The sequence below is a fragment of the Cydia amplana genome, chromosome 12 (assembly GCF_948474715.1).
Source record: "Cydia amplana chromosome 12, ilCydAmpl1.1, whole genome shotgun sequence".
NCBI classification, from domain to species: domain Eukaryota; kingdom Metazoa; phylum Arthropoda; class Insecta; order Lepidoptera; family Tortricidae; genus Cydia; species Cydia amplana.
Window position 1 is genome coordinate 1,598,447 of NC_086080.1, and position 14,465 is coordinate 1,612,911.

The following is a 14,465-nucleotide window of genomic DNA, read 5'->3' on the forward strand; positions in this document are numbered from 1 at the left end:
TTTTCCGAAAAGTTGGAAAATTTAAGTCCTCGGATATTTCACTAGTAGAGTCCTTTATTGAGTCTTTATTAAGCGCACCTCAAAAAGGATTCGAGACTCCGTACTCAATTTTTTAGGTTGTATATAAATACTAATTACAGAAGTAGAGCAGCTACTGTTTCCCAAATGCTCTTGTATTATCTTTATTTCTAATAAAAATATAAAATATTTGAATGTTTCATTGTGACAACGGAGTTGCCATCTACTTTCGAGGGTCATCGTACACATTATATTCGTATAGTTGGCGTGATATATGTACCATCACGTGTGTAAAATAATCAGTTACATGACTTGCACGAACTTTCATGTAACAGTGCCAGCGACCACAACAATCACGTCACCCACCAACCTTATGTCGAAGCCACAGCATGAAAGGAACTAGACAACATGCCGGCAACAAAAGTGTATGATTCAGTGGAAATTGCAATCAATGCCACGGTTCAAGGTAAAACTATTGAAGAAGGACACGTCAAAGTGCGAGTCGTAGGGCTAGACGCCGTACCATCACCTACTACAATATTTTAATTTTAACTTTAAAGGTTTCAATCCAACCGCTTGGCTAGGGTTTATTACTAGTTATTAGTGTTTTGTATGGGGACTACGTTATTGTACCTATGTATTAAAGAGATACTATGTATAAATTTAAGTTTCTTAAAATTAATAAAATTCTTTAAATAAATCCCTGTGATAAACAGAGAGATTGACAGCAGAGGCTTTAAGGGGCCCACAGATTACCAGTTCGCCGGACGATATCAGCCTGTCAGTTGTTCGGAACTGTCACCTTTTGCGTTTAACTGACAGGCTGATATCGTCCGGCGAACTGGTAATCTGTGGGCCCCTTTAGTAGAGTCAGACCACGCTAAATTTTCATGCCAAAACCTACGTCATATATCAAGTATGGAGCTTATTATAGGATTCATATATTACCATTCTTAATGCCAAGTATATGTTAGCGCGATCAGAGTGTAACATATAGTGTAATATATACTGTTACTAGGCGGGTCAGCACAGTTCATAATGTATGAGAGCTCTACATGAATTCTCACACTAGAGATTTTTTGAGATGTGATAACCTATGTTGCAAATACTATATTTAAAAAAAAATCTCCACAAAATATGTCACATGGTTTTAATAAATCCAAATTATTATTAAAATAGAAAACATATATCAAAACATGAATCCGACACTCGAGATTTTTTAATATGCAGTTCTCAAACATATACTCATTATGTATTTATATTTTCTCCCAGCTTGACACCAAAACCAGCTCCCAATAATTTTCTTTATTAAAAATATTTTTTTATATAAAAATAACAACTATGTGTACATAACAATTACATGTTAATTAAGCTCTGTATATTTACTATATCCTACAAAAAAATCTCTCACGTAAATTAATCCATTTAATTACTATTAACCATTTTTGTTTTGAAAATGTTTTCGTTGCTTCGAGAAAATGGACAGTGGGTCCTGATTCACTGTAGAGAACGTTTTATCGACTTCCATATCTCCGTCTCACTTCAATGTTCGCGGCAGACGATTGTTCCGCTTCAACAGCCGAGAGTTCGCGATCCGGTCGACCGTTAATTCTCCCATGACTATCTTACCCAGTTTCATCGGTATGCGTTGCGCGCTTACTTAACACACCTCAGGCCAAGCTCCTATAAAACGCGCAATGCATGCATGCATTGCGGTATCTCCTATACGTCACATATGTCAGCTATGAGGCTATGACATGGCTATGACAGACTATGGCAGTTAGTTCCAAAGAAGTATACAGACTTGTCTACCCACCATAAAGTTTAGCGTAAAGAGAATATATCACTCCTTAGTGAAAAACCATACGGTTTGTGCGAAGTTGAGCGTTATGTCAATGCTAATAAAGATGATGGTTTGACTTACGGAAATGAATAATATAATATCATTTTATTTTATATTTCCAATTCCCGTTTCATTTACACCCAATATTAAATCTTTTTCCGTAATAAAATGCGTATATAATTACTGTCATCATCTGTATTTATTTTATTTCTTTAACCCCCGTTATTCATAAACGCGCTACAAACCTCAATTAGCTAATAATAGTAATAATCGTTTGTCCTTATCTGTCACTTTAACTTATGTATTTGTAAGTAAGGGATAAACATAATTGAACTAAATCAGGCCCGTAAAGTTTATGAATAAAGTGGTTAATCTTTATTGCACAAAAGAAAAACCTTATAGTACAAGAGGCGGACTTAATGCCATAAGGCATTCTCTACCAGTTAACGATGGCTTGTCCTCCGGCCCATTTGATCGATGACCTCCTTTGATTATTTATTTTTAATGGACGCCAAAATCCAGATAGGAACTTCGATTTTGACATTTACCACAGTAATGCAGTCGGTAGCAATGTCGCGCTTCAAAATTGCTGCAGTCGACTGCATTGCTGTAGAAAACGTGAAAAAGGTCATTCAAAGGGTAATAGGGTTATATACACCGCGGGATTTAATAACCCGAAAGATTTAAACCAACGATTTTAGAGCCTAATTAGAGTATATAAAGTTATATAACACATAGTCCAAAAACCCTTAATTTAAGAGATATTAATTATTTAAAACAAATCACAAGTAAAAAAATCTCAATTCTAACACACCCTTATGCGTGACGTAGCCACCAACTAATTTTACACGCAGACGCACTAACTACATGGTTATTAGCCAGTTTCACTTAATTAAGTTTGATATCCTACAAAAAGGTTTCACTACCGAAATTTTGTTCTGTTCTCAATCACGAGAGTACAAACTATTTACCTTTATGATAACTGGCTGATAGTTTGACGAAAATGACGAAATTGATGTCAATAAAATGACATATTTCATATGTCACACAAGATATGCGCAAGATAACATCTTTAAATTTGATTGACTGTAATAAATAAAATTCATTTAGCGGATATTCACTTTGTGTACGGATTTGGAAACCCGAAGAACTATGTGCTTCCGGCACGACGGACCCACTTCAGCCTAGAAGTTCGTAAATTGGCTAGACGAACAATACCCTGAGAGGTGGATTGGCCGTGGAAGCAACGTCCTAATCTGGCCCGCCCGGTCACCCGACTTAACGCCATTGGTTTTTTTCTATGGGGAACTCTGAAAGATAAGGAAGGAATACTCAACACCAGTGAACTCTGGAGAAGAATTATTAATAAAAATTCGAACGGCTTCCGAAGAAATAAAGAACACTTTTGTAAACCTAAATAATGAAATCCGTTTAAAATTAAATCTTTGTGCTGAAAACGGTGGTACACACTTCGAAAACCTAATTCATTAAATTAATAAAAAAGCGTAATTGTTTAACATAGTTGTTTATTTTACTTTACTCAGTATAAATCAACACATCGAGAATTTAAAATACGTACTGATAAGCATGATCGATATTTTAACAAAAGGTCATTCAAGTAATCATCCCTTTCCAGCTGTAGTATGAGTTAAAACAATAAGAGGCATGATTTCTTTCGGATATAATCATGGTTAATGGCATTGGTTACCTCAAAGGAAAAGATTTTATCGCAAAGTTTCAACAATAATAACTGCACTATACCTACTGTTGTAGTAATTAATAAAGTTTTGATACAATTTGTGGTATTTTGAGGTGCCAATCAATTGAAATAATTTCAACGTAAACATGATCCTAGACATAACTTGACACTTCTTGTCATGGAACACATGTCACTGCATTCGCCGTGCATCGTATGATATCGGAGTGATTCATGAAATGTCATGCTCGCTCTCTGTTTCTCTACTTGAGATTAATTAAACTCGCTCACTCTCTGAATAAAGGTTTGTTCACAAAGAAGCGGTAAATTAATATGATTTAATTTGTACTGAAATAGTAGTTTAATTAAAATATATAATTGGACCCATGTTGATATAACATTATTTACTCGTACTGTCAAAAATACGTGATTTAAATCTTTCGGGTTATTAAATCCCGCGGTGTATAAAATGAAATGATGCATTAATAAAACTTTAGTTAATTAACAATATTATATTAAATCATTAACAACTTTGACAGCACGATCTCTTCGCAGGTAGGTGCTCTACAAAGAGTTTATATTACAACATTATTTCCAAGAAATAATCTCTCATTGTTACGAAAATGTTGGTAGGGTGGCTTTAGGTTACTTTTCGTTCATATCGTCTTGGATATGGGTGAACATGGTGTTAATACACTCAGTATCAATCAACCTGTAAAGATATTGTAGCCTGGCCTTTTCTCGAAAAGTCTTCTAGAAAAATTTACGCTCATGTCGTCTCGGATATGAGTATATTTGGTATCAGTGCATTCAGTATAATATCCTGAACACAAATATATGAGATGACAAGCGCGAAAGTGGTGAGGGTAGTTGCTATGACGCAAAGTTTTTACCATTTTTCTTTTAAACATACCATGTGGGGTACCAAATGAAAGGGCCTTGTAAGTAGATCACAAATATATAACACACTGTAACACTTTTACTACTTAATCCAACAAATTATTTGAAAACGTTCAAAAATTTCACAATGAGTTGAATTCCAACTGCTCTAAATTGACTAAGATAACTTGATCCCAAGTTTCCTTGCAATTATACGTAATCGAGGGCCAGGCTCATACTAGTTCTCATGTCGCGATGCGCTAACGCTAACAAAAACTACGCGTTACGAATTGCTGACATTTGCTTCTTTTAGTTTCACTCTACTCAAGCATCGGATGACAGGATCGTTGAAAAGGGACAAACATATCCTTTGACGTTACGTTACTCTTCTCGTGAATTGTCAAATTTTAAAATTCGAAATTAGCTTTGGAATTTGTCCGGGTGGCTATTCGAAGTATAACTTGGTGGACGGTACTTACTAACCAAATAAGCTTGAGATCCAGTATCATAGATAGTTGTAAGACTTCAAGGGTCTATTTATATCTGACTGTGCATCCTGTATTCTAAACGTTTTGTGAATAGATATAAAAATTGACACCTATCATTTTTCACATAAACACAGACACTTTATGCATTGAATTATTAAACCTTAACGCAATGCCATAAGTCATAAGGTATATTTTCCTAATATACCTTGATGCTAATTCGAACTTTGTTATAAAAGATGTCATTTTATATCATTCGCGCGTGCATTTCACTCGTACTAGATGAAATATGTATTGGTGCGAGCGAGACGGTTGGGCGAATGATAACAAAATGATATCTTTTTGACATCTTAAACAAAGTTTGACTTGGCCTCTGTGGAAGCCTGGAAATACAGCATACTTCATTGACCTTTTATGCTGGAAATTGATTTAATAATTGCGAGAAAAATAAGTATGTTATTCTTCAATAACTTGTACATTTACTGTCAAAAAACTAGAAGTGTCCATTAATTGTGTAGAACATTATTTGCTGTTTGTTTCCAATATCATGCTGCTATTCTGCGAATATAGCAGTTCCTCAGGCAGATAAATTAAACATGATCGAAACAAATACTATTAACCACAATAGTAAACTTTTCTCTCAGTGTGGGATATTCTCGGTCATGAAAAACTTACAAAGTTATTGTTTTTTTCATTAAATCTATAATTAATATTATTGTCGGGAGAAATTTTGACCGTGTAGCCGTGTAAGCTTCATAGCCCATTCTTCAAAAAATCTCTAGTGTGAAATTACTGTTTAGGTAGTATAAAATATAAAATTAAAAAAATGTTATTTCTCAAAAACGGGAACAGATATCAAGTTGTTAATTCGCAGCCGGGTATTCAATATGATATATAATTCACCCGTGTAGAAACATTTGACTGTGCAATTAATGTAACTTTAACTTTATATTGACTCCACTATACCCTTTGAGTACTGATCCCTAAATAGGAAAGAAGCAATTTAAAAAGGTTTTCATTGGAGAAATTGCGTGTGAATTTCCAATTTCAGTTTATTACGTAAATGGCATTTTTTATCGTTAACACGATTGGGCCTCGCTTGTTGTCCATAATGTTTGAAAGAGGATTGATGAGGTGGTATTCAATTGACTAAGTTTAGAAATCGATTTTCGGTTGAATAACAAGTTTTGGAAGTCGAAGTAAGGTTATTGAGATTACTTAGGTGATTACAATAATTATTAACTGATAGATGAATCGATATGTAGATCAAAGATCATGTACATATTACTAAAGAAAAACTCATATAGGTAGGAGCCCTAGTTTTTATATAAAAAAAAGTTATAATTAGGTAGGTAACTAGTACTAGTAGAAGATAAGTATACTTTCAGCCCTAAAGTATCATGTAATATTTAAGATGATTCAGTGAAGACAGTGAGTCTACTGAGAGCAATGCCTTTTGTATCTGAATCGCCTACTCAAAAAGCGTATCATAAATTCTAATTGATAATTGCTTAGATAAATTCATATCAGTTATTACTAATATTTTGGACATTTTTTAAATTAAAACAAAGTATCATTTTTTTTTTAAAGAAACTCTTAGGCCACTTTAATTTAACCTTTTGGACGCCAATGACCGATATATACGCACCGCAGGTCCAACGCAAAAGACGCATTAATCGGTCATAGACCACAGAGCAACATAGACCTAGCTAGGTGCTTATGCATAAAGTTCAATTTCAGTTTTGACACTTCGGTGACGTGGCGTCTGAGTGACAGCTTTTGTGTTTGACACGGCGTCGAAAAGGTTAAGGGTGACGTTCAAATGGCAACGCATGAGCGGATTTTACGCGGGCGCTGTATTTGTCAATTTCGTTGATAAAATGAGTGACGAAAATGAGTGACGGGTTGAAATCCGTCGTCCGTTTTATCAAGGAAATTGACAAATATGCAGCATCATCGCCGCAACAGTAATATGCAGCTGCAGTCGATATTTGAATGTCACCTTTAGCAATCCCGATGACGTGTCCTCGCTTTCAATTCTTCAATCAGTCGATAAGACCCGAGTGAAGTGTCAAGGCCGACCTGTATTATTCAGTGAGGCACAGACAGACAACGGTTTAACGTTTAATGTCGATCGATTCAACACACCTGGACTGTCATTGTTACCGCTGAACAAGCGTATGAATCGTGCGAGCCAATATTCTAGGTGAACTCGAAATTACCTACGTACAACGTATTTTAGAGTAATTTTTGAGTATTTTGAAATAGACATCTATTAGATATCTTTTAGACATCACTAAGATACGATAACGATATGTTTAAGACCTAACCTGTCAAATTTGGCATTTGCGGGATTCTGGAGATACTCTTGAACGATTTCCACAGGAACTTAGAGATCCAATTCACATCTAAAGATATCTAACCCTATCTAACGTAAAAGTGACATTGGTTGCCCGAATTGAGCTGCAAAAGAGAACTAGTTGATATCTAAACTATAACGTATCTAGAATGGATCTAGTACGTGTCGTCTCTTGTGAATATCTTGAAGTTCGAATAGGTACGGCAGTATTTCTGCGCTTACGCTGCATCGAGTCACAATGTTTCGACTGTGGCTAGTCGAATTGCTAACGATGTAGTATAGTATAGTAATTGACCAACTGTAGCAAATATCTCAGTTTCATATTGGGCAAAAATAGTAAACAGAGATACGCGATTTTGCTGGGTAGATTAGATATTTGCTGAGAGGGTCGAATAGATTGACCCGAGTTTGATATAAAGCGACACAATTATATTTAAAGATTTTTATTGTCGATTTATAAGTGGCTTCAAGATTTATAGGAGCTAGATCATCGGAGACCAAAATTAATCTTATTATTTGAGTCAAACGCTATCAAGCGTTTAGAATATGAGGCCTGCTAGTTCGAACACATGTTCGACATGCACACATGTTTCGTTCAATAATTGTCTGCATATCGAACCTTCCAGGCCGTAAATAGAGTTAATTACTGTTATCAGAAGATTCCATCGAGAACACTACAAAGGGTTGATAAGTATTCTAAATTAAATGATGACGGTCACGTTTTTAGGGTTCCGTGGCCAATTGCCAAAAAACGGAACCCTTATAGATTCGTCATGTCTGTCTGTCTGTCTGTCCGTCTGTCTGTCTGTCCGTCTGTCTGTCCGTCCGTATGTCACAGCCACTTTTCTCCGGAACTATAAGAACTATACTGTTGAAACTTGGTAAGTAGATGTATTCTGTGAACCGCATTAAGATTTTCACACAAAAATAGAAAAAAAACAATAAATTTTTGGGGTTCCCCATACTTCGAACTGAAACTCAAAAATTTTTTTTTCATCAAACCCATACGTGTGGGGTATCTATGGATAGGTCTTCAAAAATGATATTGAGGTTTCTAATATCATTTTTTTTCTAAACTGAATAGTTTGCGCGAGAGACAATTCCAAAGTGGTAAAATGTGTGTCCCCCCCCCTGTAACTTCTAAAATAAGAGAATGATAAAACTAAAAAAAATATAAACCTTAACCTTAAACCTGGACTTGCCATGGTTACTAGTACAATTTGACACTGGGTTAACGGTTTAACCGGTTAACCCCGTGGGATGGTACAAGTGGCCCTAACACATACGAAAGGAAGATTCTGGAGAAACGCACATTTTAGGACTATTAACCATCTATTTACGAGGATAGAAATAATGTCGCGTAGAGCGATGCCGTAAAGCGGCAGGGAAATGTATATTTGTATAACCCCACTAAGGAGGTGAAAATGAGGTCAAACATTTTAAAAGGCTAGCGAAGGCTAGTGATATACATAACGAGTATACAGTAGATAATGTCTGTTTTGGAGCCGCGCCCATGGCGTGACCGTTGGACACTATAAAGCTCATGCGATGACATTATCTAAATATCTACCCTACCCCGACTAAAAGGATTCTATTTCACTGGTATGCAGATTTTTTTGTTTGTTTTCATTACGTATTTGACATAGCTTTGACATAGCAGAGCCGGAATTAATGACAGTGGTCAGGGCATGGTGACTAATACAGAATAGGTAGCTCTTATAGAATACCTATTTTTTAATTGCAGTTTTTTAAAGTTTATTTTCTCAGTTCTGTTGTAAATTGGTGTTAAAAAACCGGCCAAGTGCGAGTCGGACTCGCGCACGGAGGGTTCCGCACCATCAACAAAAATAGAGCAAATAAATCGTGTTTGTTGTATGGGAGCCCCCCTTAAATATTTATTTTATTTTATTTTTAGTATTTGTTGTTATAGCGGCAACAGAGCCGGCTAGGCTATTGTCTAGCTATCGCGGTTCATGAGATACAGCCTGGTGACAGACGGACGGACGGACGGACGGACGGACGGACGGACAGCGAAGTCTTAGTAATAGGGTCCCGTTTTTACCCTTTGGGTACGGAACCCTATTAAACAAGAACAGCGTAGTTACTAAACCAATTTAGATTTAAAAAATCCTGTTTAGTTAGTAGAGGTGTTTAATAATTATAATATTCAGCTCAAGATATATGGTGTTTATAAAATTCTTATGTAACATTTTATTGGTTTTCAATGATTTATCGTTTTCATAAATTGGGACAATGAATTTATTTGTTCGGAATTTCAAATCGTACAAATTAAGTTACTTAAAATCGAACCTGAAAGAAATAATGGCGTTACAGTCAGTCAGTCAGCGAGGTGTTCAAAATCATCGCTCTTATTCTCTTAACAATAAAGTCGCGTCAAGATCATTTTGAACATCTCGCCCGCTTAGCAACTACTCCTGCTGACTGTATTTACCACTCAAACAAGCACTTTAATCATAAATACGCTCCCTATTACAATAACTCCTAAGACATATCAAACGCAACAAGTTTGCGTGTCGGAAAACTCCGCTCTAACACGAAGGAACTGTTCCTTCACGAAATCTACGCAATTTCCCTAACACTTGCCTCTAGATTAATGGTTAAAATTATGTAACGTGTTATAACCGACTTTTTATACTCGTGGAACTAAGAATAGAATAATTTATGGACGAGTAGATTGGGGAAAGAACAATGACGTAGAAAATAACGTAACTAATGAAAAAGGCCGAATTTGTATTTTTTTATGCCATAGGAGGCAAACGGGCAGTCGAGTCGCCTGATGGTAAACGATTACCGTCGGCTATGGACACCCGCAACACCAGAGGGGGTTGTGTCGGTTTCCTGTTTTTACGATCTAAAAACGCGCGCGCACACACGCACGCACACGCACACACACACACGCACACGCCCGCACGCACACGCACGCATGCACACGCACGCACGCACGCACGTACGCACGCACGCACGCACACGCGCTCGTTTAGTTTTTTAGATACCTACGGTCTTTTCTTAAAGGTTTGTTTTGAAGGTCGTATCACAGTTCATTATGGTTTTGATCTTGTTTTAATACGAACTTGACGACCGTTCTGGTGCGCATCTCACGCACGACTTTCATTTGCAGCATTTCGCATGCCCAAATCACCGTGAGCTTCAAGGTCGTATCTAAACAAGATCAAAACCGTATCCACTTATCAAATCAGAATCGGCTAATCGCTCCGTCGCGTCGCATGAATTAATACGAATATTTCATATGTAAATTAGGAGTTATTTAGATAGAGCGTAGATAAGAAAGCTTTTGACAATTAGGGCCACAAAACAAATAGTTTATGAGTTTTCCTAATGTGTTGGTAACAGCCTTATTCTGTGATCGATCGAGGGACTTCAGTAGTAAACATTTTGACATGTTAAACACCCCGACTACGGATTAACCAAAATGAAGGGTTATTTTCTAACTAAGCTAACAGTCTATGTACGAAGTAGGTGGTGGTATTTTAATTGATAAGGTGTATGTTTGTTTGTGTGTGCCAAGTTCCATCTTATCGTCAAAACGAATGAGGTTTTTTTAATTAATAAGATGTCATCTGATTTGAGTGTCAGTTACCTAAATATAACCAACATTATAACATTAACACTGCCCCGCTTAGTTATAAAGCAGTATTTTAAATGAAAATTTAATGCAAACCTGTATCTTAATCAGAAACCTCAATTTTCATTATATTGATTTAAACTAACCCGATTTTCTCTCATAATTTTAAAACTAACTCATCAATTCAATTCAATCAAAGTTCAATTTTCAAGTTCATTTATTTTTTCAAGTTTATTTGCTGTAGCTTAGGAGGGTAGAACAGTTAAATAGTAGTTTATGCAACAGTGATATGAAGAACCAATTATGAGCTGTTGCATACATTACTTTTTCTATGACAGCTGCAGCAAAAAAAAAAAAAAAAGAGTTATTATTTAAAAAAAAGTTATTATTAAAAAAAAAAGAGTTATTATTTAAAAAAAAAAGAGTTATTATTGTAAATGAAAACATACCTCTTTCAATCAAGATGATCGGAACTTGTATCTTTAAAAAAAATAAAGCAGTTGTACGTATTATACTCATAAGATGACTGCTAGCAGCCTATAGACAAATCATTCAAATGACATTGCTTTAGATATCACTGTCAGTCATTTAATTGACACATTTAAGTGCTGGAGTAGAAAAAGTAAAAACTAATCTTCTTAAGTGAATTTAACTATTTATTATGGAACTTTAAATTAAAAGTGATGTACTTCTTAAGATCCCTTTAAAGATCCCTATGGGTCGAAGTGTATCCGCATGGGCCCCCGAAAACAATAAGATAAGATAAGATGTACTTCTTTATGGCAAAATATCGACACATCACTAGGTACTTAATAAATATGAAAATCTAGCAACACATATTATTTTTCACCTCAGCAGCTGGAACAAGGGTACTTTGCCACTTAAAAACATTGAGCAAAATCGCATTTTGCTCACTGAGTGAGACAAAATGAGCAAAATGCGATTTTGCTCACTCAGTGAGCAAAATGCGATTTTGCTCACAGTTTTCAAGTAGCAAAGTACCCTTGTTCGAGCTGCTGAGGTGAAAATTTAATCGTTGGTATATCTTAAGAAAACATGAGTGAATAGAAGTAAGTGATGAAGAAGGAATACATTTTTCGGGTTCTCTAATATGTTCTCACTGCTGAGGTGAAAAGTTTTGTGAACTACACGAGATCAAAGTTATTTACATCTCGTGCGCTTTTGAGTCCCTTACTACGCTCAAGATTCTAAATTATATTCACTCGCTACGCTCGTGAATCTAGTATAGAATCTTTCGCTTGCACGGGACTCAAAATAAGCACTCGAAGAAATATCAAACTTTGATCTCTTGTTGTACAAATAACTATTATTTCAGGAAACAAACACACTAGGAAATAACGTAGTTGATCGGCCACAAAATAATTTACATACGCAAGTACTAATTATCTGGATAGCGGTACTAAAATACTCACATAGGTCATAAACTACTATCGCCTACACATCAGTATAAGGCAATATAAAATATCGATTCATTTAAACCTAATGGACACATGTTAGCTATAGAAATAAGTTTTCTATTGAGTTTTAAGTTCTACAAAATTTCGTAGCAGGTCTACGGTGTACCGGTACCGATTGTTATTTAGAGGTTTAAGTACATTAATTGTTAAGTATACACGGACTTTAGCTGTTAAGTCTTTTAGATAGATAGATAATTTCTTTATTCACCACAACATACATGACATAGGCAACATACATGACATTAAAAGTACAAGATAAGAACATAATATATATGCAAAAACAACATAATTACTAAAATCTATTAACTATTACTTTATGAAGCCATGTGTCGTGGCACAGAAAAGGCGTTGGCTCAGCATTGTGATGCGGCAAGCCACATCGCTGGTATTTTAAGGATTTCATTACGTTGACACTTCGTAGCGTAGAAATTAAACCAACTTAGAGACAACAGTTAAAAACCTCACGGTTTTGCGCGTAGGCGCGCGTAGTAAGGTACTACGCTTGAAAAAGGGGTCAATTTTAGTGAGTAGGTATGTCCATCTTCATAGAAACCAAGTGAATATGTAAGGTACTATTAAAAAAACTTTTAGAAATACATATTTTATATAGTTTTCTTCGGCACTTAAATGTTTAATTCATATTCATGTGATGTTGAACAACAATATTAAAAATATTTTGTTTTGAAAAAGTGTTTATGTTACACTTAAGAACGTTTCCGATTAGAAAATGTTGTAAAACTTTATAAACAGACAATTCTATTTAACAGATAGTTAAAGCCTTTATTCAGTTTACAATTTTAGAAATTGCCATTTACTTTGTAACTGAAATAAATACCTATGTTAATTAAAAGTTTCTAATACTAACCTGGCTTATCGCGCGGCATGGCGTGGCTCTCGAAGGCTCGAACGAAGTGCGGCATCGGCGGGCAGCGGCCGGTCTCACCCCCCCCCCCCTCCCCCCACCCCCCGCGACGGCGCGTTAGCACCCCGGGGCCACGGAAGCACGGAACGCAGCGTCGAGCGTGCACGTTCCGAGCGTGCGTTTTGTGGCCACAGCGTTATGCCGGCTGTACACACTCGTCGAGAGCCTCTCGCCGAGAGTCCGTTCCAATCGGAGATGGGCGAGACGAGACGAGTATAGCGAGGCAGTTTTTGTAGGTGCCTTATGTTGTGTGGATAGTTTTAAGCCGATTAAGTATCTATACGAGTATATCGCTTTGCTGGCAATTTATGTTCCGAGGTTTAATATCGTGACACAAGGCGAATAAATATGAATATAAAAAAACGGTTTATACCTATTTGTTATAAATATTTTAATTTGGTTTATCACGCACAGTAGCAGTCTTTTCCGGTAGTTAAAGAGTTATAGTTTAAGAGAAGTGCGATTGTTTGTGATAAAATGCTGGCGAGTGGCCCGGCCCGCCGCGTTTCGCGCATCTCGCTCTGCTCCCGTACGATGACATACATGCTGCTACTACTACATACTACGATAAAGAGACGTCTGCGAACGATGCTATTAAGCTTAGAATAAATTTAAAAGTGGTAAAATTACTGTCTTGATTGAGACGACCTCACGGCCTCTGGATCGATACTCCAGCGCTCTGCCATCTGAGCCACCAAGACCTCATCCAAAGCCAGCAAATCTTCTAACCTGGTCCACCCAAGACAGTATTTTTTTTCGGGTCTCTATTGTTTCCCAAATAGTTTTAAGCCATAATGTATTGGTTGCCCGTATTTTCGTTAGTCATAATTCATTTGGTTCAGAAACGCGTCACTTTTCAGGATTGCCATAAAACAAACCTAACCTAACCTATCTATAGAATAACCTAACGAAAATCCTGAAATGTTAACGGTTTCAGTTTTATGACTAATGATAATATGACAAACAATACATTATGATTTAAAACTCTATGGGAAACAATTCGGGACCCCATTTTTTTCACTTTTAGGGCCCGGGCACACTTAGCGTCTTTCGAGCGTCAGCGTCTAGTCAGCGTTATGGAAAATGGCGTTGCGTCGAGCATCAGCCATAGAGTTGGCTAGACGCCGACGCTACGTGTGCCCAGACCCTTAAATAGCTTATTTCTACATTTGTACAAGTCT

General features: G+C 36.4%; 1 long non-coding RNA gene across 1 annotated transcript in view; it reads right to left on the reverse strand.

Moving 5' to 3' along the window:
• The window catches only part of LOC134652872 (uncharacterized), a 503,949-nt gene extending 495,509 nt beyond the window's left edge, over nucleotides 1-8,440 (reverse strand). The window contains exon 1 of the long non-coding RNA XR_010097221.1: nucleotides 8,259-8,440. This is a non-coding gene — a long non-coding RNA (uncharacterized LOC134652872). The remainder of the gene's footprint in view (nucleotides 1-8,258) is intronic.
• Between the last annotated feature and the right edge of the window lie 6,025 nt (nucleotides 8,441-14,465).